This window comes from Pan paniscus, chromosome 16 (assembly GCF_029289425.2).
Source record: "Pan paniscus chromosome 16, NHGRI_mPanPan1-v2.0_pri, whole genome shotgun sequence".
NCBI lineage: Eukaryota > Metazoa > Chordata > Mammalia > Primates > Hominidae > Pan > Pan paniscus.
The window spans coordinates 10701003-10724008 of record NC_073265.2 but is presented as its reverse complement, the minus strand read 5'-3'; the positions used below and the strand labels follow the sequence as shown (position 1 = coordinate 10724008).

The 23006-nt window shown below is 40.3% G+C and overlaps 1 long non-coding RNA gene across 1 annotated transcript in view; it reads left to right on the top strand.

The window, feature by feature from the left end:
• Positions 1-23006, top strand: part of LOC103784564 (uncharacterized) — a 141254-nt gene that overhangs the window by 83729 nt on the left and 34519 nt on the right. The window contains exon 16 of the long non-coding RNA XR_010110050.1: positions 7134-7310. This is a non-coding gene — a long non-coding RNA (uncharacterized LOC103784564). The remainder of the gene's footprint in view (positions 1-7133; positions 7311-23006) is intronic.

Genomic DNA, 23006 nt, shown 5'->3' with positions numbered 1-23006 from the left:
GAAGTTAAATCAAGTTGTTCAACTTTTCCTCAGTAATAGACCAGAATACATAAGATGAGACACCATGATTTTATACTGAGAAAGAGGCAGTCACAAAGAAAAACAGTGTGTTCTATTTGTTTTAAAGGGCATATTTGTACATCTTTCAAATAGAGATGTATCATAAAATTAATGTTGTTAAAAACACGATTGGTCAGAAGACAGGCATAATTTGATTGCTTTTTTGTGCACACATATAAACTTGGTGTAAAAACACTTCCATTTTCACATTCTGGTGATATCGTTAAACATTAGAACTTGCAGAGTGATATTGGTAGATCAGAAAAATAATCTAACAGAAAGTTTTATGGTACTCTCGCAATAAGTGTGGCATCAACAAAGCTTCTAGTCATCAGAGATGATGCTAACATAGGAGAAATCATGGACAAGGTGAATTGAAAAGTGATTCAGAAGAGTTTGATCTAAATATGTGACATTTTAGAAAACACTTGTTACCTATTTTCCTTTCTTTTTTTATCTTATGTGATCATAGGAGTGATATAAGACCATTACCCACATTTACGTAAGTTCAAAATAGTTATTTTCAATATATATGTATTTTCTAAGTGATAAAAAGTTTCTGTGTTACAGTTTTTCAATGGTTTTGTGTTTTTATTGTGACATAAAATAATGTTGTATTTTTATAATTGATGCAAATGATACTTACAGGTGCTTGTGATAGCAACAAAAGGCAGAGAAATTCTAGGCAGACAGAGGTCCCTAGTAAAGCCCCACCCTCAAGCAAAAAAGCCTGAGACTGTGGTCCAAAGTGCGAACTTATATACCTGTTTTCCTGCTTGAATGTTACCTTTTCCTAAACCACCCATGGCCCACCCCACCCCATCCTGTGCCTATAAAAACCCTAGACTCAGCCAACAGAGAGAAGCAGCTGGACATCAGGGACTATGGCTGGATGTAGAAGAGAAGCAGCTTGACTTCAGAGGGACAGCTCGATAGCATAACTTCAGATAAGAATTCAGGTGGAGATGGCCAGCCTTCAGGGGAAGATTACCTGCCTCCCCATTCCCTCTTCAGCTCTCCTTCTCAATGAGAGCCATTTTGTTAGCAATAAAATCCCCCACATTTAGCGTCCTTCAATTTGTTTGTGTAACCTCATTTTTCCTGGATGCCACACAAGAGCTAGGGAGCCTCAAGTGTGTATACAGAAGGCTGTCACACTGGTCCTTTGCCCTCGCTGGTGGAGGGCAGCCACCTCACATGAAAAGGCAGAGGGCCCACTGAGCTATTAACACTTAGGCCACCCATGGACAGCAGAGCTTAAAGACAACTGTAACACACCCTCTGTGAAAAAAAACACACACACGTATTCACATGCTGTCCTATAATTTTTTTTTCTGAAAATACATCTTACTTTCCCTAAAACTTTGCATGTATCTAGTAGATTTAACTACATATATTAATTGTAATTTTAACTGTCAGCAACTCTGATTTTTAGTGAAAAACCTAAGAAGTAAGCATTTTTTTTGTTTATTATCAGATGCAAAGCCCAGGACAAAAGGCAGAGATGCAGATAATGTCTCACCCTTCCCAGTACAGTCAGAGGGCACAGTTGGGCTAAGAACTCCACATATCCCTTGGACTTACTATGGCTACAAGCAAGACAAGTCAAATAATTATTACCAATATCACAGGAGCAGTTTACAGCCTTAAAGCATCTAGCTAAAACAGTATCTGACCTGCTTGACTATTCAGACAAAATATTTAAATAATTCTAAAGACATTTAAATTTTATTTTTACCAAAAATTTTATGTTTTTGCCTTTTATTTTAGGTTCGGGGTACATGAGTAGGTTTGTTTTATAGGTAAAGTGTGCATCATGGGGGTGTGATGCACAGATTATTTCATTATCCTGGCAATAAGTGTGGTACCCAAAAGGTAGTTTTTCAGTCTTCTCTCTCTTCTTACTTTCTACCCTCAGGTAAGCTGTAGTGCCTTTTGGTCCCTTCTTTGTGTCCATGTGTTCTCAATGTTTAGCTCTCATTTATAATATGTGAGAACATGCAGTATTTGGTTTTATGCTCCTGTATTAGTTTGATGAGGATAATGACTGCCAGCTCCATCCATGTTGCTGCAAAGGACATGATCTATTCTTTTTATTGCTGCATTGTATTTCATGGTGTATGCATACCACATTTTCTTTATCCAGTCTTCCATTGATGGGTATTTAGGTTGATTCTATGTCTTTGCTGTTGTGAATAGTGCTGCAATGAACATACCCTGCATGTGTTTTCATGGTAGAATGATTTATATTCCTTTGGCATATACCAAATAATGGGATTGCTGGGTCGAATGCCAATTCTGCTTTAAGTTCTTTGATAAATCACCACACTGCTTTCCATAGTGGCTGTACTAGTTAACATTCCAACCAACAGTGTATAAGCATCCCCCTTTCTCCACAACCTCACCCAGCATCTGTTATTTTTTAACTCCTTAATAATAGTCATTTTGACTGGTGTGAGATAGTATCTTATTGTGGTTTTTGATTTGCATTTCTCTAATAATTAGTGATGTTGAGCATTTTTTCCTATGCTTGTTGGCTATGGGTATGTCTGCTTTTGAAAAGTGTCTGTTTATGTCCTATGCACTTTAAAAAAATTTTATGTGTGCGTGAGATAGAGTCTCACTCTGTCACCTAGGCTGGAACACAATGGTGCAATCATGACTCACTGCAGCTTCAACCACCCATGCCCCCAAGTGATTCTCCTACCTCAGCCTCCTGAATAGCTATGCACCACCACACCTGGCTAATTTTATTTTTCTGTAGAGACAGAGTCTCACTATGTTGCTCAGGCTGCTCTCAAACTTCTGGACTCAAGCAGTCCTCTTCCCGTGGCCTCTCAAAGTGTTGACATTATAGGTGAGAGCCACCACACTCAACCGTTTGCCCACTTTTTATGGATGCATAGTTTGCAAATATTTTCTCTCATTCTACTCTGTTGATAGTTTGTTTTGCTGTGCAGAGCCTTTTTAGTTTAGTTACATTCCATTCATCAATTTTTGTGGTGGTTTTTTTTTCTGTAATTGTTTTTGGTGTCATCATCATGAAATCTTTCCCAAGATCTGTGTTCAGAATAGTTTATTTTCCTAGGTTATCTTCCTGGGTTTTTATAGTTTTGGGTTTTATATTTAAGTCATTTTTCCATCTTGAATTGATTTTAATATTAAACATATGGTATGAAGAAGGGTCTAGTGTCCATCTTCTACATGTGGCTAGCCAGTTACATTAGTATCATTTATTGAACGTGGGAGTTCTTTCTCCATTGCTTGTTTTTGTCAACTTTGTTGAAGATCATCTGGTTGTAGGTGTGCGGAATTTTTTCTGTGCCAATAATTTTTAAATTAGCTTTATTTACTAAAGATTATTAAAGTCATTTGAACTAAAAGACATTTGAGTTATATTTTATTTTTCTGATAAAATATTAGAGCTAAACACTTTTTATGCCAATTAATTAAAACTCTTTTATATATTTTGCTAGTGAATCATCACATTTATATGACACTTACAAATTCATAGACATATGCATAGTCAGAAGCAGATAGTAGAGATTTATGAAGAGTTTGTATTTGAAGTTTCTTTCACCTCCTTTAGATGAGCAATCTTTTTCAACTACCTATTTCATTGCCCTACACAGTTGTTGGCTAGGTGACCTTAACTTTGCATTTCTAAAGGGACAACTCTTAGGTGAAGTAAGAGAGAATTTATATCTTGATGACTTCATGAGTTTTGCAGGTACATGGATGAAGCTGGAAATAGTGACTGAGACAGGTCTAAATCAATTTAGAGTTTGATTTTGCCAAGGTTGAGGATGCACCCACGAAAAAGAAACACAAGTTACAGTAGGGTCTGTGGCCTGTGCTTTTTCCAAGTGGGTTCTGATGACTTCAGTACTTAAAGGGGAAAAAGTAGACAGTAGGGGAAGGGGGGAAAAAAGGAAAAAGTCGAGTAGGCAGTGAGGCAAGTGGTTACATTTTTGTGAGGCATTAATTAGCACCCATTGAATCCACATTTTATGTTTCAAAATAGAGAAGTGGGGGGAAGTCAATTACGCGTTCATCTCATGTTATGTAGATCTACATTTTGCAAAAGATTAAGTAAACATGTATAATTACAGCTCTCTGGGGACAAAAGGAAGTCTGTTTGCATGACTCAGTTCCCAAGCCTAATTTTCTCTTGAGCATAGTGAGTTTGATGTCTTTATATTTTATTTTCCTTTCACATGTGCTATTAGTTTACACAATACCCAAAATGTGTAGACTAATAGCATACAACATCTCAAGAGGTTGACACTACTACCTTCTGAAAGTTCTAGCTCTGAATCTGAGCTAAATCCCTACAGGAAAGGAAAAGAACAACCTTGAGCTTGACACGGTGTCCTTACTCACATCAACTATGTTAGAATAACATTTCTCTCATAGGCTAAATAGTTTCCAGGTGCTTTTTAAGATTACCTACCCTATTGTAATGAATTTATTTTCCTAAATTAAATTCCGAATACTGTAATGAATTCTTCTTTTTCATATATAGGTTATGAGCCACCTGAAATTGATTTTGTGCATAAAATGAGTTTAAAAGTAAATTTTATTTCTCCAGATGAATATTCAATATCCTGAAATGCATATTTAAAATTCATCTTTTTTCATTACTTTTTCTTTTGACTTTGTTTATATATGCATGTGTCATTTTTTCAGCTCTGTTGGTGTGTTTTCATTAGTTGATTTCTACATCTGTCTTCAAATACTATACTCTTTCATTTTTTGAAGAATTCCTTTCACACTCTCCAGAGCCCAGAATTTTCCCTCCAGAGACTGTTCTCTTCATGACTGTGATACTGAAGACAGGAGAGTAAAAACTTCCATGCCTTGCACCTACACCAATATTCCCAGTTGTAGTTTGAAAAAAGAGGAGGTTATAGAACTTATGGAGACAAAAGTGACCCGTCTTGGATACTAATCCACCATGTTGACTTCTGATTAATGCCAGTCCCATAAATGCCTTCTGATTACTCATTTATTTGTTTAGTGTAAGATCATGTCAACCTGGATGTTATTGTATGAATTTTAGGCTATGGCACATGTAGCATCCTTGTCTGTTCTGGAAGGTTGCTTTTAATTGTCCTGCTGAAGCTTGTATACCTTTTCTCTGTGGAGTATTAGCCCTGCGTCTACAGAGTAACAGTGTGAACATCTGCCTGTAATGTGGCCACCCAAGGCTGTGCTTCTGTCTATCAGTTCCCCCAGTAAATTAACCAGTACTGACAAACTGGATTTTCTGCCTCCTTGTTTGGTTTCTCGGCCCCTTTGACTTTTAACACTCACTTTGTACATATGGTCCTTTCACAGAACAAATGGTCAGCAAGGAGCAGTCAAGAAACCAAAGTATACACAAGGGAAAAGAAGCAGTCACAGAGGAAACTTCAGGGGTGGCCTTGCTCATTCATGTTGGGTGGTGTCACCCATTTGCTATATGCTTGTGGACTACTGTGAAAACAGGAGTACCCCTAAAATGCTGCAGGGTCTAGAAAGCTTGTTAGTAAAATGTTAGTAAAAAGTGTGGCTCACTGTGGTAACAAAAGTTGCTGCACAGTGACAGCAGTGAGTTCGCTACTGTTATTTTCTATGTGAGTGTTCACAAAAGCACAGGTGCAGCTGGGGCGAGTGTAGGGAAGCTGGGAAGAGAATCACAGTGAGAAAGGGATGTGAGAACTTCCACGTCTTCATTAATGTCTGGTTTTCTGGATAAGCTTGAAACTCAAGAGGCACAGTTGGAAACCATACCTTGCCACTTTATATGTCTGGGAGAGAGAAAGCTGTGCCAGCTGAATTTATGGGCTGTCCTTGTCAAACCATGCTGGGATGCAAATACCTGGAATTCTTGGGAACCAATTAGATGATGACATAGAGGTTAACTCAAAAATAGGAAGATCATTATTCTTCCCATTTGAGAGTGAAACTGTTCATGCAGTGGAAAGCAAAATTCAAACACACACAGGCCTGGGCAGGATTATTGGACACAGCCAAAACTTTTAAACAGCTGCCAAGACAAAGCTTTATGTATATGAATGGTGCAGCTATGGGACACTGGTGTGAATGGTATCTCTCTAAATGAGAATAAAGCTGAAAAAATGAGACAAAGTGCCCCCTAGGAATAGCATGTCCCCTTTTGTGGGGGACAAGATATGGGGAAAGCCATTTCTGATTTTGGAGAAACTAGTAAGGAAAGAGATGAGCTCTGACTGGTTACTGAAGAAATGAGAAAAAGGGAGAAACAGTCTACTGGACTGAAAAAGGGAGGCCAAAAAGGCCATTAGGATTAGTAGGAAACAAATGTGGTATGATCTGATTTCAGCTGGGGTAGACAAAGATAATATGCATGGGCGACCCAATGCCATATTGGTGGCCTTTGGAAAGTCCTGACTCCCAATCAACAGTTTAGACCCCTTCCTATTACCTACCAAAAGAGGGAGAGTGAAAAGAAGAAACTCTGGGTAAAAGAACACCAATCTCTGCATTTAGGGGTGGACTCCTCTGCAGCCTGGAGATCGTGGGTGGGGTCAGGGCTGCCTCTGTGTGAGAGCAATAGGGGGCAACCAGAGGCCCCATTTGGAGCTGAATTTCGGAGTCCAAAAAAGCACAAAAAGAACCTTAGCTTTAGTGGGCACAGGTGCAGATTGTATCTTAATTCATGGAAATCCAGAGAGACACCCTGGCAAGTGGGGAGCTCTACATGGTTGTGGGGTAAAAAATCTGAGTGAAACAAACCCCTCTCCTCCTTAGTTTTGTCTGGAGTCCCTCCTTGCTTACTCTCCTGTCTTTATCTCACTTATTTCAGAAGACATCTTGGGTATGGATGTCCTTTTGGGATGAACTCTACAAACATCTGTGGGGGGATTCTACCAATGGGTTTGGACTGCTGTGCCAAATATAACTCAAGTTATTGAGCAAATAATACAAAACATAGGCACTTATCATGCTGTGTTAGATTTAGCTATTGCCTTCTTTAGCACCCCTTCATCCTGACTCACAGGCATTATATCGATAATATTCTAACTTCTGAAGACTTGTCATTGCTACAGCAACACCGAGATGTTTTGTGCACCCTTCTTCAATCCAGAGGTTGGGCCATCGACCCACAAAAGATACAAGGCCCAGAACTGGCTGCAAAATTCCTCAGGGTCACTTGGTCAAGTAAGACACACCTATTCCAGGCTTAGTCACTGAGAAAATTCAACAATTTTCCATGCCAAAAACAGGTAAACAGATACAAAGTTTCCTGGATCTTTTGGGATACTGGTGGGCTTTCATCTCATATTTAGCTCAATGTTTGCATCCCCTGTACTCACTAGTTAAGAGGGGATCTAGTTGGTTCTGGGATAAAGAACTAGAAGAAGCATTTGAGAAGGCTAAAATATTAGAGGCTTGGGCACAAGCCTTAGGTTTCCTTCTTACTGGGATACAAATATCTTTAGGTGTGACCATAAATCCTGAAGGGACAAGAGAGATCCTCTGGCATGTTCAGCATAGCAAAGCAGTTCTTCTAGGATTCTGGTCACAGCCTATGGGAGTGTGCTGAAACCTACCGTTCTCAAATTAAACAACAGGTCCTGGGAGTGTGTAAAGCCTTCTAGCATATTGAACCTGTAACTGATCATTTGCCAGTAACAATGAGAACAGATCTCTCTATTAAGGGCTGGATGGAAGGGTTGTTTTTCAAGCCTGTACTAGTTATCTCTCAAGGCGCCACTTCACAAAAGTGGCATGCATACCTGCAACAATGCAATGTCCTCTCCATGGGTCCCTTGGGAGATGCATGCTCTCTTAGGGCCAGGATACTATGAGACCAGTGCTGCCCCTGTTGTGGAGCCCCCGCTGGAGATGGCTCTAATGGTACACAAAGGCACGGCCCCTATTCCTGAAAACACTTGGCACTTAGATGGGTGTAGCCAGGGTAACCATTGTGTATGTATGGCAGTAACTGTGCAATTGCAGACAAATACTGTTGGGTTTGAGATGGGAATGCAGCAAAGCAGTCAATGGGGAAAACTCTGAGCTGCACAGTTGGCTTGTACTCATGAGCCATGGCTGACTGTTCTCTGTAGAGATAGTTGGGCAGTATTAAAGGGTCTTATGACTTCGCTTGCTGAATAGGCCCTGGGTGAATAGCATGGACTTTAAAAAAACCCGTGTGGGGAGCTGCTATGTGGAAAGACATTTGGGAAAGGTTACAAGAACCCACTGCAAGCCTAATTGTGTATCATATTTTAGGAAACTAGTCAGATTCATTCCCAGGTAATGTGAAAGCTGATACCCTAGCAAAAATTAGAACACTGTATCTCAATCTTCTGAGCTAGCTGGTTGGGTACATAAACATGATGGACATCACAGTGCATGAGTGGGCTGGCAAATAGCAAAGGGAAGGGACTTGCCCCTGTGCTATGCAGATTTAGTGGCAATGGTAACAAATGGCTTAGTTTGCTCCTGCCTGCACCCCCACCGCCTCCCACATATACCTGGACATCTACATTAGACAGCCACTCCTGTGAGGGACTGGGAGATAGACTACGTTGGACCACTGCCAGTAAGCTTGGGACAGAAATATGTGTAGATACTTCCATATGATTGTTGCAGGCCTTTCCTTGCAAAAGTACAAAATTGACAAACTGGATTGTTTGCTTCATCCTTTGGTTTCTTGGCTCCTTCAGCATTTGGGGGCTGCTTTGCATATATGTCCCTTTCGTGGAACAGAACTCTAAAACAATGCTGTTCACGCTTATGTCTCTAAGGTCCTTGTGCATCTTAGAAAACCCCCCACACCATTCCCTGTGTTATTAGTATATTCTAAATGAATTTCATTCAACTTCATGCCTCCTGATTTTATTTCTCCGCTTTCCGGAGTCTAGGAAAATTTCTTTGTAAGCAGCAATAGTGAACAGGGCAGGAGTCTACAGATATCCCTGTGTGCCTCCTGCGCAAGTGCAGAGGACCTATTAGGTGAGATCCTCCTTCAGACCATGCCCACCAAGGGTCACGGAGGAGAAGGCAGAGCTGAATCCATAGCCTCACTGTGGGTCTGCAGGCCCAACTGCTTTCTTCCTTCCTTCTAAGGTTATTTAAGGATTTCCATTCCTTTGTATAAAAATTGAGGCCATTTAACAATCATTCTGCTTTCTGATCAATGACAAGCTTCTCCTTCAGACAATTCCTTGAAATATTTGTTCTTAGTTCTAGGTTTTGCATGCAAATACCTTTAATATTTCTGTAAAAATTAATTTTTTTTGGTCGGAAACATTATCCACAGCCACATTTCTACTTTTGTATTGTGTATTAATGCCTTTAATCTTGTGTCTAATGATTCATTCATAATTATATTACAAAATATATTTTCAACTATTTTCATCTTTTCATGCAGCACGCTTTTCTAAATTGAATGAGAATACTACTCTTTTAGTAAAGAAAGATTTTACACATTCTCTGTTTTAGTCTTTTCAGAAATTTTCTCTGAACTGCCTCTAGTTGTAAAGGAGAGGAATGGAGTTTTCTGGGAACAATGGGACAAAAGTTGCTCAGAATCTCATGCTTACAGAGCTCTGTATGTCTCTGTTATGGGTGTAGTTTGTTCTAATTGTGAAAGACACAGACAGCATTGATTCCTGTAGACAGTACACTGAGGTTCCTTTCTGGAACACAAAGCCCAGCCATTTTGTTAACATGAAAGTATGAACAAGTGTGTCCATGGCACAGGCCAGGGCATGAGAAGAGGGCAGTGGGTTTGAAAGACTACTGGGATGAGTTGTGTGAGAAGTCAGGAGCAGGAAGGGCAGACCATGGAAGGACTGGGCAGGGAGGGAGGGAAGGTCAATAAATGAGACAGGAGCAGCTCCTCCAAGAATGCATTCTGTGTGGAGTAATTTTAAATGTCTGGATCTATTTTCTTAAAATGTTACTCTAGCCCACTTGGTCTTTCTGTTAGGATGAAAGTCAGAACAATTGAGGATGGTCACTGCCCTCTGGGGATGTCCCTGAGAATTACCAGGGTTGGTTTGTCTCAAGAGGAAAAAGGGAGGAGATAGGCAGGGACTTTTAGGCTGGCCGACTTGCAGTGTCATGGACTTGGATGCTTCTGTTTGCCTCCCTTTCTCTGTCATTCTAACCCCCGACTTCACACCAAGTACAGATTCCTGTCAGGTATAGAGGACCATCGACTATGTGATTCCATCTTACAAAAAGACTCCATCTTTTATTTCAAAAGACATATCATGCCAGAAAGAACCAGATATTCACCTAATCAATAGAGACTACAGCCAACCAAATAAAGGCACAACCCTTTACTATAGGTCCACACAAGAGGAATCAAGGACCATTTTTAAAAAGCAGGACTTAATCATCTGGACATGGTTGTTTCCATATACACAATCTTGCTTCCACTCATGATCAGCATCTAACATCTGCCAACAAAGCCTCTGCTCAAATCAAGTCTTCTTACTTTCAAGACATTGAAGACCTTCTGGATTAGTGCACGACACTCTTCTTGTTCATGTCACTATTCTTGAATGGATTTGTTAACCCCTTTTTCTATCTTCTTTTCTTTTGATGTTGTGTCATTTTATGTGGGATTTTTGATCTATTACACCTATTTATTGATTTAGTATACTACTATGTGTGGGTTGCAATACTGACTGACTTCTGGATCGGCTTGAGACTTCATGGCTCTGACTATGGAATTAATAGATAATAGTAAGGAGATTTGCCTCCTTAGGAACTCCATGTAGCTTGTGGCTTTTACAATTGGAACAGCATCAATGAATATCTGACCTTGTGGAAAGACACAAATGTTCATGGACCAGCTTATGTCTGACCTTGTGCCACTCACAACAATTGACATAGTCAGCAACTGTTTTCCACAGTTAGACAAATTCCCAAAACTAAAATAAACTGGCATTTATAATGAGATACTTATGATTGGCCACATTAAGGAGATTTCTAAAGCCAGGACTCTCATAAAACCTTAATTAGAAATCGAGTCAGTTGGCCAAAGAAACTACCACACTGTCTAAAAAGAGATATAATCTCACTTAGTCTTGAAAGCCTGGCTCCCCAAGGAAAACCTTAGATGATGGGATGGAACCCACCCATGTCATGCAAATACAAAATCTCACAGGGTCTTGGCTGATGCTAAGCTAGGAAGCTGGTGGAGCCCAAGGGCTCATACTGAGCAGGAACTTATCAATAGAAGGTTGGCAAAACAAATTTTTTACTTGGTTGAAAGAAAGGAAAGGTAATTATTGCATAACCTCCACGTATGAGGTTGGTTAAGGTGATAAAGTAAAATATTTATTATTAAGAAACTATATAAATTTGCAACTAATATTGCATAATATGGGCTCTAGGACAGAAATCGAGCAGGCATGCCAGAGGACTCATAGGCCAAACACAGTTCTCAGCATCGAAGACCCTAAGTGCCCAATAGTTTTGGAAGCCAGGAAAACTCTTACTGTACAAACCCCTGAGGATCTATGGTCAGTCATGAGAAAGCCTAAAAATGTAAAACTTTTGATTAGCAATACCCCAAGGGAATAAATTCCTGAACTGTTCATGTAAACGTCTCATGTATTGACAGGAATCACCAGAAGGGCAAAGAGAGATAGCTCATATAATTTTAAGGAAAGTAAATTCTTCTCATATATCACATTTAATGGTGAATCCCTGGGATCAAAGCACCCACATCCAGAGGACTCAGTAGATTATGATGGTTCCTGGTGAGATTATGTGGCAAGGCCCATAACAACTAGAAAAAGAATCGCGGATTGTAACCATGGAAATCACAGACCACAGTATATCAGTGAGAACAAAGAATACACCAGAGAAGAATTCCAAAAATAAGAACCGATTCTTGCCAAAGACAAACCACAGATGCAGACTGGCCAGTCCGTCTATGGAATAATGGACCAAACTCTGTAGTACTGTCTGGCACAGAAATGCATCAGATCACTACACTAGCAGAAAACCCATCTCTAAAGATGAAAAATCACCCAAGGCATGCCCTGTCTCTCTGGTAGTGAATCACATTAGCCTGGAGATCCATCCAACCATATTTAGACCCAACAGTATTTGGAGATGGGCTCAAATGCAATGATTTGATATGAGGCACACAGAAATACAAGAAAATTCGCCATTTTTGGCTACCAATACACATCAATTGGTATGTGATAGATACAACGAATATGCCACCCATTTGAAATTGTAGCTTCAAGTGAAGAGATCACTTCTGAGTACCACCTAACCTGAAAGTCTCCTAAATTAACAGTCTCAGCACTGAGAACCATAAAAGATAGACTAGAAACGTTCAAATTTTAGCAGATTCTTCAGGAACCCCTAAGGTAATATTTATAGCAAACTTAATAAAAGCACCAAGAAATAAACCCAGGAAGGGACTGAAATTCTTTTTATTCAATACAAAAGTCTCAAAATTCATTAAAAATTGACCTACCTTTGCAAAATAAACCAAGGCAGACAAATTTGCAAGCCAGACAAAATAATTCACAGCATAAACAAAATAATTGGCAACCAAGGACACAAGGAAACAGGGCCATTTAAGGCCCAGCCCAGATGCCAAAATAATGAGTAAAGATCTTCCAAACATCTAGCCAGGTGCGGTGTCTCATGCCTGCAATCACAACACTTTGGGAGGCTGAGGCAGGCAGATCACCTGAGGTCAGGAGTTCAAAACCAGCCTGGCCAACATGGCGAGGCTACTAAAAATACAAAAATTAGCTAGGCATGGTGGCATGCGCCTGTAATCCCAGCTACTCAGGAGGCTGAGGTGGGAGAATCGCTTGAACCTGGGAGGTGGAGGTTGCAGTGAGCCAAAATGGCACCATTGCAATTCAGCCTGGAGGACAAGAGTGAAACGCCATCAAAAAAAAAAAAAAAAAAAAAAACCTTCCAATCGTCCAAGTCTGAACCAACAAATTTAAAAAACAGAAACAACAAAAGACAAAATTAAACAACTAGAAATCCCTCCAAGTACGGGCTAAAACGCTCAAACCTAAGGATAACAGAACAGATATACAATAGGTATACAAATAAATATGCACATATATACACATTTCTTTTAGACACCAAATTTCAAATAAGCCTTATTAGATACAATGCAGCACACTCTGACACAAACATCCATATAAAGTACTTTGAGGAAACAACCGAAAAACCGGAGGCTCCTAAATTTCTGCTTCTATACAATCTATTACCTAAACTTATTGCTTGCACTTTATACTGTTCACCAAAATTAGAAAACACAATGAGAATGCATCGGATTCCAAAACTTTTTAACCTATGGCAGCCTATTAAGAAACTAAAGGAGGCTGGACGCAGTGGCTCACGCCTGTGATCCCAACACTTTGGAAGGCTGAGGCAGGCTGATCATGAGGTCAGGAGATCGAGACCATCCTGGCTAGCACAGTGAAACCCTGTCTCTACTAAAAATACAAAAAATTAGCCGGGCGTGGTGGTGGGTACCTGTAGTCCCAGCTACTTGGGAGGCTGAGGCAGGAGAATGGCATGAACCTGGGAGGCGGAGCTGGCAGTGAGCCGAGATCGCGCCACTGCACTCCAGCCTGGGCAACAGAGTGAGACTCCGTCTCGAAAAAAAAAAAAAAAAGAAACTAAAGGAGTGAAAATTCTCTAACCTATCACAGACTAAAATGAAACCTCTAACACTGTCTACAACCCACCAGGCTACATACACTAAACAATACCCATTAAAGGGAGGATATAAAAAAATAACAGCAAAATTCTGGAAATCCTCGAAGAACATATTATTACAATGGGCATTTCAAATTACTTTTCCATTATGGCCTGTTCTGAAATCACGGTAGCTATTGACTAGAAAAATTTAAATAAAGTCTCAACTAAAATGACAGGAAATTACCAGATGTTGAAGAAGTCATTAATAAGATCACTGAGTACAATGGAAACTACTATGTAACCATAAATATTTCAGACATGCTCTTTGCCATGCCAATAGACAAGGAAAGCCAGGAATATACCACTTTCACCTATGAAGGCAAACAATACCAATTTAAAAGCTCAATGCAAGGATATTTAAATAGCTCACTCCATTTTATCATTACATATAAACCAATTAAAATACAGATCACTAATAATATAATACATAGATTACATTACAATGCTGAAACAATGACCAGCAGAATCTTAAACAGGAAACATGACAATTAGTAACACACTTAAGATCACTGAGATGGACTATTCATATAGAGAAAACCATAGGCCCAGACACTAATCGTAAATTTTTAAGAGTACAATGGTTGTCAGAAGGGAGAAAAATAATGACCACAATGATAAAAGCCCTTAGGGCACCAATAAACAGGAAGCACAAAGAATATTAGGTGTTTATTTGGTAATTGGAGACAACATATATCTTCTTGAAACATCATCCTAAAACCAATATATAAGATAACTAGAAAATCCCAAAATTTCCCCTAGAGACAAGAACAAGCGTAAGCACTTGAATCACTCAAAGACTACGTTACCACATCCCAAGCTCTGCATTATGCATCTTCTGATTCACAACTTGGTTGGAATTCTAATGAGTGATGAATGTAGAACACGGTCCATGGTCACCATGTAAAAAGAAACCAAGTTCTAAAACCTTCCTACCAGTGGGATTTTGGACAATAAAATTCCCATACTCTAAGAACAAATTCAGCCTATTTGGAAAATATATATGGCTTAGGCATGAAGCCTTAAAGAAACGGAGCCTCTGACTGGCAACAACATTACAATTAGATGCCACATGCCTCTCCGTCACTGGATAAAATTGATCAACATTGCTTACATAGAAATGGTAAATCCAAGGTGGAGACACTGTCTTTAAGGGTCAACCAGGTCTCCTTACAGAGGAGACTGTCAAGACTGAAATAGGCTTGCCAGAATGTATTCCAAGCACAGGGACAATCCATGCCAATCTAGGAAAATGGGGCCTTGTGTTGTCTAAATGTCTTGCCCAACACCTGGTTTACAGACGGATCAGCCTCTGTGACCCAAGGCCCGACCCAATGGACAAAGCAGCACTCAGACCCCAGGACTACACAATCCTGAAGGAGGCAGGTCAATTACTCTCTGCATAGCATGCAGAACTGATTGCAGGTATTCTAGCAGTCAGACACTCAGTATCAGAAAATCAAAATAAAATTTACATTTTTGCAGACTCATGACAGTTCCAAATGGCATAATCCAGTGGTTACAAACATGGAAAGAAAATAATTTTAAAAATGATTATAAAAGTATATGGTCCAAATTTTATTGGGAGGAACTATGTGAATTATGAAACAGAATTATGATATTCTTATATTGGTGCAGCAAAAAGATAATTCAGAAACCACAAAATCATATAACCATGTAGATGCATTATCAGAAATCATAACCATTAACACACAAAACATACCCCAATTAAAGCTACACAAAAAATCAGAAAACTCATGATATTCAGTAGTACATCTTCAACTCAAAAGAAAATGAGAAAAGAATGGGAAATACCACAAGTACTAAACAATTATAATTAAATAGGGAGATGACTTTAAAGTTAAACAGACAACAAAAGCAGCTGACATCCCATAAACACAACTATAACTACATAAGGAAAAAAGAGATTAGGTGCATGCTCAGTGTACAGGTGGCCATGAGAAACTGAAAGCAAGATGGCACCAAAATTCAAAAGGCCAAAGGTAATTGTGAGCAGTGTAAAGCTGATCTAAAGTAGAGCTATTCTACATCCATAGATAGGTACGAACCTAGCACCTTCAACTTGTGCTTCCGGATAGATTTTATAGGATCATTAAATTATCCCAGCCATAAAAATATGCAGTAACAATGGTTGATACATATGCAGGGATTAACCTAATAATAGTGGTTAGCCATCCATATGCCAAATATACCATCTCAGCCTTAGAATATATGATAGCTTACTGTGGAATCCTAAAATAATTGGAAGTGATAAGGGAACTCATTTTGCATGAAGAATTACACGGCATTGGCAGATAAATGGGATATAGAATGGACTTTTCACCTACTCTATAATCCCATAGCAGCAGGATATATAGAGAGATTTAACTGACTACTATAAAAATAATTTAAAACTTTGGATAAAATGATTGCATTTCAACAACCTGTTAGCCTGACACATTTTAATTTAAATCAACAAGAAAGTCAATGAGAGCAACTTCCACTCTAAATTTAATCAGATAACTTTAAGCCTCTTAAAGGATAAGGAAGAAAATGACACAAACATTATACATTACAAAGTGAGCACTAGACTTAGTGACACCACTGTCTCCCATGAGGACGTGGTGGCCAATGGACATGCAAATACTTATTGGACTGCAGGAAAAGAGGAGAGCTACAATTAAACACAATCACCAAACTGATTCCAAATTGTTGCTAGACCTAGATTTGTTGCCACACTTTCTGCAAAATGGGTACTACAATGCTTTTTTTCTAGTCATTGGTATTAATATAATTGAAACTGTATTCAATTTAATCTGATTTTACTTGCCACTAACCTAATATGTTCACATCACGATTGCAAGAACAGCACCAAAAGGATGGTGATAAAGCATTCATGAGAATTTGCCCCCATGATCGAATCACCTCCGAGCAGGCCCCACCTCCAACATTGGGGATTATAATTTGACATGAGATTTGTTGTTGACACACATCAAAACCATATCATTCCACTCCTGGACCCCCATTTCTCATGTTTTCACTTTGCAAAATACAATTTTGCCTTCCTAACATTCCTGCAAAGTCTTAACTCATTCCAGCATTAACTCAAAAGTCCAAAGTTCAAAGTCTCCTCTGGGACAAGGCTAGTCCCTTTCACCTATGATCCTGTAAAATCAAAAATGATTTAGGCTGGGCATAGTGGCTCATGTCTCTAATCCCAGCACTTTGGGAGGCCAAGGTGGGCAGATCACTTGAGGTCAGGGGTTTGAGACTAGCCTGGTCAACATAGTGAAACCCTGTCTCTACCAAAAAAAAAAAAAAATTAGCCAGGCATGGTGGCACACACCTGTAATCCCAGCTACTCAGGAGGCTGAGACATGAGAGTTGCTTGAACCCAGGAGGCAGAGGTTGCAGTGAACCAAGATCGTGCCACTGCACTCCAGCCTGGGCAGACAGAGTGAGACTGTGTCAAAAAACAAACAAACAAACAAAAAACCTAGCTAGTTACTTCCAAGATACAGTGGAACTATAGGCATTTGGTAAACATTCCTGTTCCAAAAGGGAGAAATCAGCCAAAAGAAAGAGGGTATAGGCCCCATGAAAGTCTGCAACCCAGCAGGGTAGTCATTAAATCTTAAAGCTCCAAAATAATATCCTTTGACTCCAGGTCCCATATCCAAGGCACACTGATACAAGGGATGGGCTCCCAAGGCCTTTCACAGCCATGCCCCTATGGCTTTGCAAGGTTTAGCCCCTGTGGCTGCTCTCGTGGACTGGTGTTGAGTGCCTGTGGCTTTTCCAGGCACAACGTGCAAGCTTCAGTGGGCCTACCATTTCAGATTCGGGAGGACTGTGGCCCCCTTCTCACGATTCCACTAGGCAGGGACTCTGCATGTGGACTCCAACTCAACATATTGTGTCTGCACCCCCCTAGTGGTGGTTCTCCATGAGGGTTCTGCCCCTGCAGTAATCTTCTGCCTGGACACCCAGACTTTTCCATACATTCCATACATCCTCTGAAACCTAGGTGGAGGCTGCCAAGCCTCAGCTCTTGCACTCTGTGTACCTGCAGGCTTAGCACCATGTGGAAGCCACCAAGGCTTATAGCTCACACCCTGTGAAGCAGTGGCCTGAACTGGACCTAGACCCATTTAAACCATGGCTAGAGCTGAAACAGCTGGGATGCAGGGAGCAGTAACAAGAGGTTGCAAAGGGCAGCAGGACCTTGGACCTGGCCCATGAAACCATTCTATCCTCCTAGGCATCTAAGCCTGTGATGGGAGGGGCTGCCACAAAGGTCTCTAAAATGTGTTCAAGGCCTTCTTGCAATTGTCTTGGCTATTAGCACATAGCTCCTTTTTACTTATGTAAATTTCTGCAGCCTTCTTGAATTCCTCCCCTGAAAATGGGCTTTACTTTTCTACCATATGAGTAGGCCGCAAATTTTCCAAACTTTTACACTCTGCTTCCCCTTTAAATATAAATTCCAACATTAGGTCATTTTTTGCTCACACACATAGGCACAGGCTGTTAGAAGCAGGCAGGTCTCATGTTGAATGCTTTGCTACTTAGAAATGTATTCCACCAGATACACTAAATCGTCTTTCTTAAGTTCAAAGTTTCATAGATCCCTAGGGCTGGGACACAATGTGGCCAGGTTCTTTGCTGAGGCATAACAAAAGTGATTTTTGCTTCAGTTCCCAATAAGTTATTCATTTCCACCTGAGACCTCATTAGCCTGGCCATCTCTGTTCGTATGACTATCAGCATTTGGGTCACAATCATTCAAGTCTCTAAGAAGTTTCCAATTTTCCCTTATTTTTCTGTATTCTTCTGAGTCCTCTAAAGTCTTCCAACCTTTGCCCATTACCCAGTTCCAAAGCTGTTTCCATATTTTCAGGTATTTTTATGGCAATGTCCCACTCCCCAGTAACAATTTTTATATTAGTTCATTCTCACATTGATATAAAGAGGCTGGGTAATTTATAAAGAAGAGAGGTTTAATTGGCTTATGGTTCAAGTTGTGGCTTCTGCTTTTGGGGAGGCTTCAGGAAGCTTCCAATGATGGCAGAAGGCAAAGGAGGAACAGGCATCATACATGGTCAGAGAAGGACCAAGGGATAGAGAAGGGGAGATGCTCCATATCTCGTGATAACTCACTATCACAAGAACAGCACCAAGGGGATGATGCTAAACCATTCATGAGAAACCACCTCCATGATCTAATCACCTCCAGCCATTTCCCATCTCCATCATTGGGGATTACAATTCAACATGACATTTTGCGAGGTTACAGATCCAAACTATATCACAATCTTGTTTACTCTTTCCATGAAACAACTTCTAAATTTGTGTGGTTTTTCATATGGTTTTCCACATCCCAACTTCCTTCAGTTCAGCTGTGATTTTGGTTATTTTTTGTCTTGTCCTAGCTGTGGGGTTGGTTGCCCTTGTTTCTCTAGTCCCTCTAAGAGTGATATTAGATTGTTAACTTGAGATATTTCTAACTTTTTGATGTGGGTGTTTAATGTTATAAACTTATCCCTTCATGCTGCTTTATCTGTGTCCCAGAGATTCTGGTATGTTGTATATTTGCTGTCATTAGTTTCAAATAATTTCTTGATTTCTTCCTTAATTTCTTTATTTAACCAAAAATCATTCAGAAGAAGGTTGTTTAATTTCCATGTAACTGTATGGTTTTGAGTAATTTTCTTGGTATTGGTTTCTATGCTGAGAATGTGGTTTGTATAATTTCAGTTTTTTTAATTTGCTGAGGATTGTTTTATCACTGAGTGTATGTTCAATTTTAGGGTATGTGCCATGTGTTCAGAAGAATGTATATTCTGTTGTTTTGGGGTGAAGTGTTCCTTAGATGTTCATTAGATCTATTTGGTTAAGTGTCAACTTCATTCAGGTCATAAATATCTTCATCAGTTTTCCAAGTTGATGGTCTGTCTAATACTGTCAGTGGGGTTTGGAAGTCTGTGGCTATTATTTTGTGATTATCAAAGTGTCTTCTAGGTCTCTAAGAACTCATTTTATGAATCTGCGTGCTTCAGTGTTAGGTGCATATATATTTGTCATAGTTAGATCTTCTTGTTAAATGGAACCCTTTACCCTTTCTTTGTCTTTTTATCTTTATTTTTTTAGTCTTTTTTTTTTGCCTGAAATTAGAATAGTAACCTCTGCTTTTTTCTATTTTCCATTTGCTTGGTAGATTTTTCTTCATCCCTTTACTTTGAGCCTGAGTGTCAGTACATATGAAGTGGGTCTCTTGAAGCCAGCATACAGTTGAGTCTTGCTTCTGTACTGAACCTGCCACTCTGTACTTTTTAATTAGGGAATTTAGCCTGTTCACATTCAAGATTAATATTGATATGTATAGATTTAATCCTGTGATTGTGTTACCTGGTTATTATGCAGACTTTTTTGTATGGTTACTTTATAGTGTTAATGCTTTATGTACTTAAGTGTGTTTCTGTAGTGACTGGTAATGGCCTTGCCATATTTAGCACTCCCATCGGGTCTCTTGTAAGGCAGGTCTGGTGGTAATGAATTACCTTAGCATTTGCTTGTCTGAAAATAATCTCATTTCTCCTTCACTTATGAAGCTTACTTTGATCGGATGTGAAATTCCTGGTTGAAATTCTTTTCTTTAAGAATGCTAAATATACATCCTGCCCCACCCCCTCACCCCCACTTCCTGCAGTCTCTTCAGGCTTGTAAGGTTTCTGCTGAAAGGTCCACTGTTAGTGTGATAATGTTCCCTTTTGTGGGTAACCTACACCTTCTCTCTAGTTGCCTTTAACATTGTTTCTTTCATTTCAACTTTGGAGAATCTGTTGACTAAGTGTCTTAGGGATGGTCGTCTTGTGTAGTATCTGACAGAATTTCTCTGAATTTCCTGAATTTGAATGTTGGTCTCTCTAACGAGTGTGGGAAAAGTTTCTTGGATAATATCCTAGAATGTTTTCCAAGTGGCATTCTTTCACTCCTTCTCTTTCAGGGACACCAATAAGCCATAATTCTCTATACATAATCTCATATTTCTTGGAGGTTTTGTATATTATTATTTCACCTTTTTAAAAATTTTCATCTGAGGTATTTCAGAGAACCAGTCTTTGAGCTCTGAGATTATTTATTTTTATTTTTTGAGACGGAGTTTCACTCTGTCACCCAGGCTGGAGGGCAGTGATGTGATCTCGGCTCACTGCAAGCTCTGCCTCCCAGGTTCACACCATTCTCCTGCCTCAACCTCCTGAGTAGCTAGGACTACAGGCGCCCACCACCATGCCTGGCTAATTTTTTGTATTTTTAGCAGAGACAGGGTTTCACTGTGTTAGTCAGGATGGTCTCGATCTCCTGGCCTCGTGATACACCCGCCTTGGCCTCCCAAAGTGCTGGGATTACAGGCATGAGCCACCACGCCCAGCCTCTGAGATTCTCTTCTATGCTTGGTTGATTCTCCTGTTCATAGTGGCCATTATATTCTGAAATTCTTGAAGTGATTTTTTTCAGCTCTATCAAATGAGTTTTGTTATGTCTTAAAATGCCAATTTTGTCTTTTAACTTTTGTATCATTTTATTTCATACCTTAGAAACCTTGGATTGGGTTTTGACTTTCTTCTGAATACTGATTATCTTTGTTCCTATCCATGTTCTGAATTCTATTTCTGTCATTTCAGCCATTTCAACCTGGTTAAGAACCATTATTTGGGAAGTGGGCTGATGTTCCTTCAGTCTTTGTAATTATTGTCCTTTGGATGAGTTATTTTGCTTTTATCTTCTTTGATGCCCCTGGGGATTTGATTGTGGTATGTGGTGGGGTAAGTCAATTGGCTTTATTTCTGGAAGATTTTAGGCTGAGTTCAGTACTCCTGGGATGTGTGCTCTAACTCTGTGAGGCTGATATCCAGCCTCCAGCTTTGTTCTCTGTCCTGTCAAAGTTAGGAACCTGCTGCACTGGAAGGGCAAGATATTTACGAACGACTGGCCAGAACACTCCAATGGGTGGTGCTGGCTAAAGCACTCTATCAGGGTGGCGATGGTAGAATCCATGCTCATTTGCACATGTCAGCAGCAGTGGCAGCACACTGAAGAGCACATGCCTCAGCTGGGATAGGGCACTGGTGGTTGCTGGACTGCTGGCCCCCATGGGTACATTCACACCAGCAATGGCGACACAGTGAGGGGAGGCAGGGGGTGTACTCATACCAGCAGCAGTGGCCCAGAGAGGTGCATGTGCACACACGGGCAGGTGGAGGAGAGAAGGTGAGGTCTGCCCACATGCACACGTGTGCTGGCAAAGTGGTAGCAAGGTGACTGTGGGCAAGTGCATGCCAGCAAAGTGGCATGGGGGAGGCTGTAGTCAGCCTTGGGTATGGGTGGACTGGGTGTATGTCAACAGGGACCACTCTGCTGGAGCTCCCTGACAGTCTAGCACAGGCTGCAGTGAAGCAGGTATGATGTGGGCCCCTGGGAGGCAGCTTAGTTAGGCATGTGAGGCTGCACTACAAGTGAGTGCAGCCAAGCTGGGGCTCTAGGAGAAACCAGCAGATAGGGGTCACTGAGATTGGAATAGCCCCATCTCACAGGCAAGATCACCCTGCTGTGTTCAAGTCCAACAGTTGACCTAAGACTGAAGTCTCCTGGGGGAGCACAGTGAGCCTTGGGTAATGGGCATCCCTGCTTGTGCTTGGCTACAGACATTCCAGCAACAAACCCTCTGGGCTCTACACAGGCTGGAGTCCTACCCTTATTACCTCTCTAAACAGCTCTTCCTGCAAGCTCAAGTGTCCGTAGTGGTCATGGGTTGCTGCCAGGATTCCAGATGGCCATAGTAAGAGTAGATGACTCCTTGCCTGTTCAACTCACCCCTTCCTCAGAAATCACTGGGGGCCAGGAATGAGGCCCAGTGTACAGTTGCCTTGTACAGGGTTCCCAGCTATATTAAGTGGAATTGTTTTTTGAGGTTCATTTTTCAGCTGATTTGCAGTATAATAGAATGCATTTATTTTTTATTGACCTTGTATGCTACAACATTACTGAATTTTATGTTCTAATCTTATATTAGTGGATTCCTTAGGATTTTGTATATACTAGATCATTTTACTGGCACATAGAGACAGTTTGATTTCTTTTATTTAGTTTTTGATATGGAGTTTTGCTCTGTTGCCCAGGCTGGAGTGCAGTGGCACGATCTCGGCTCA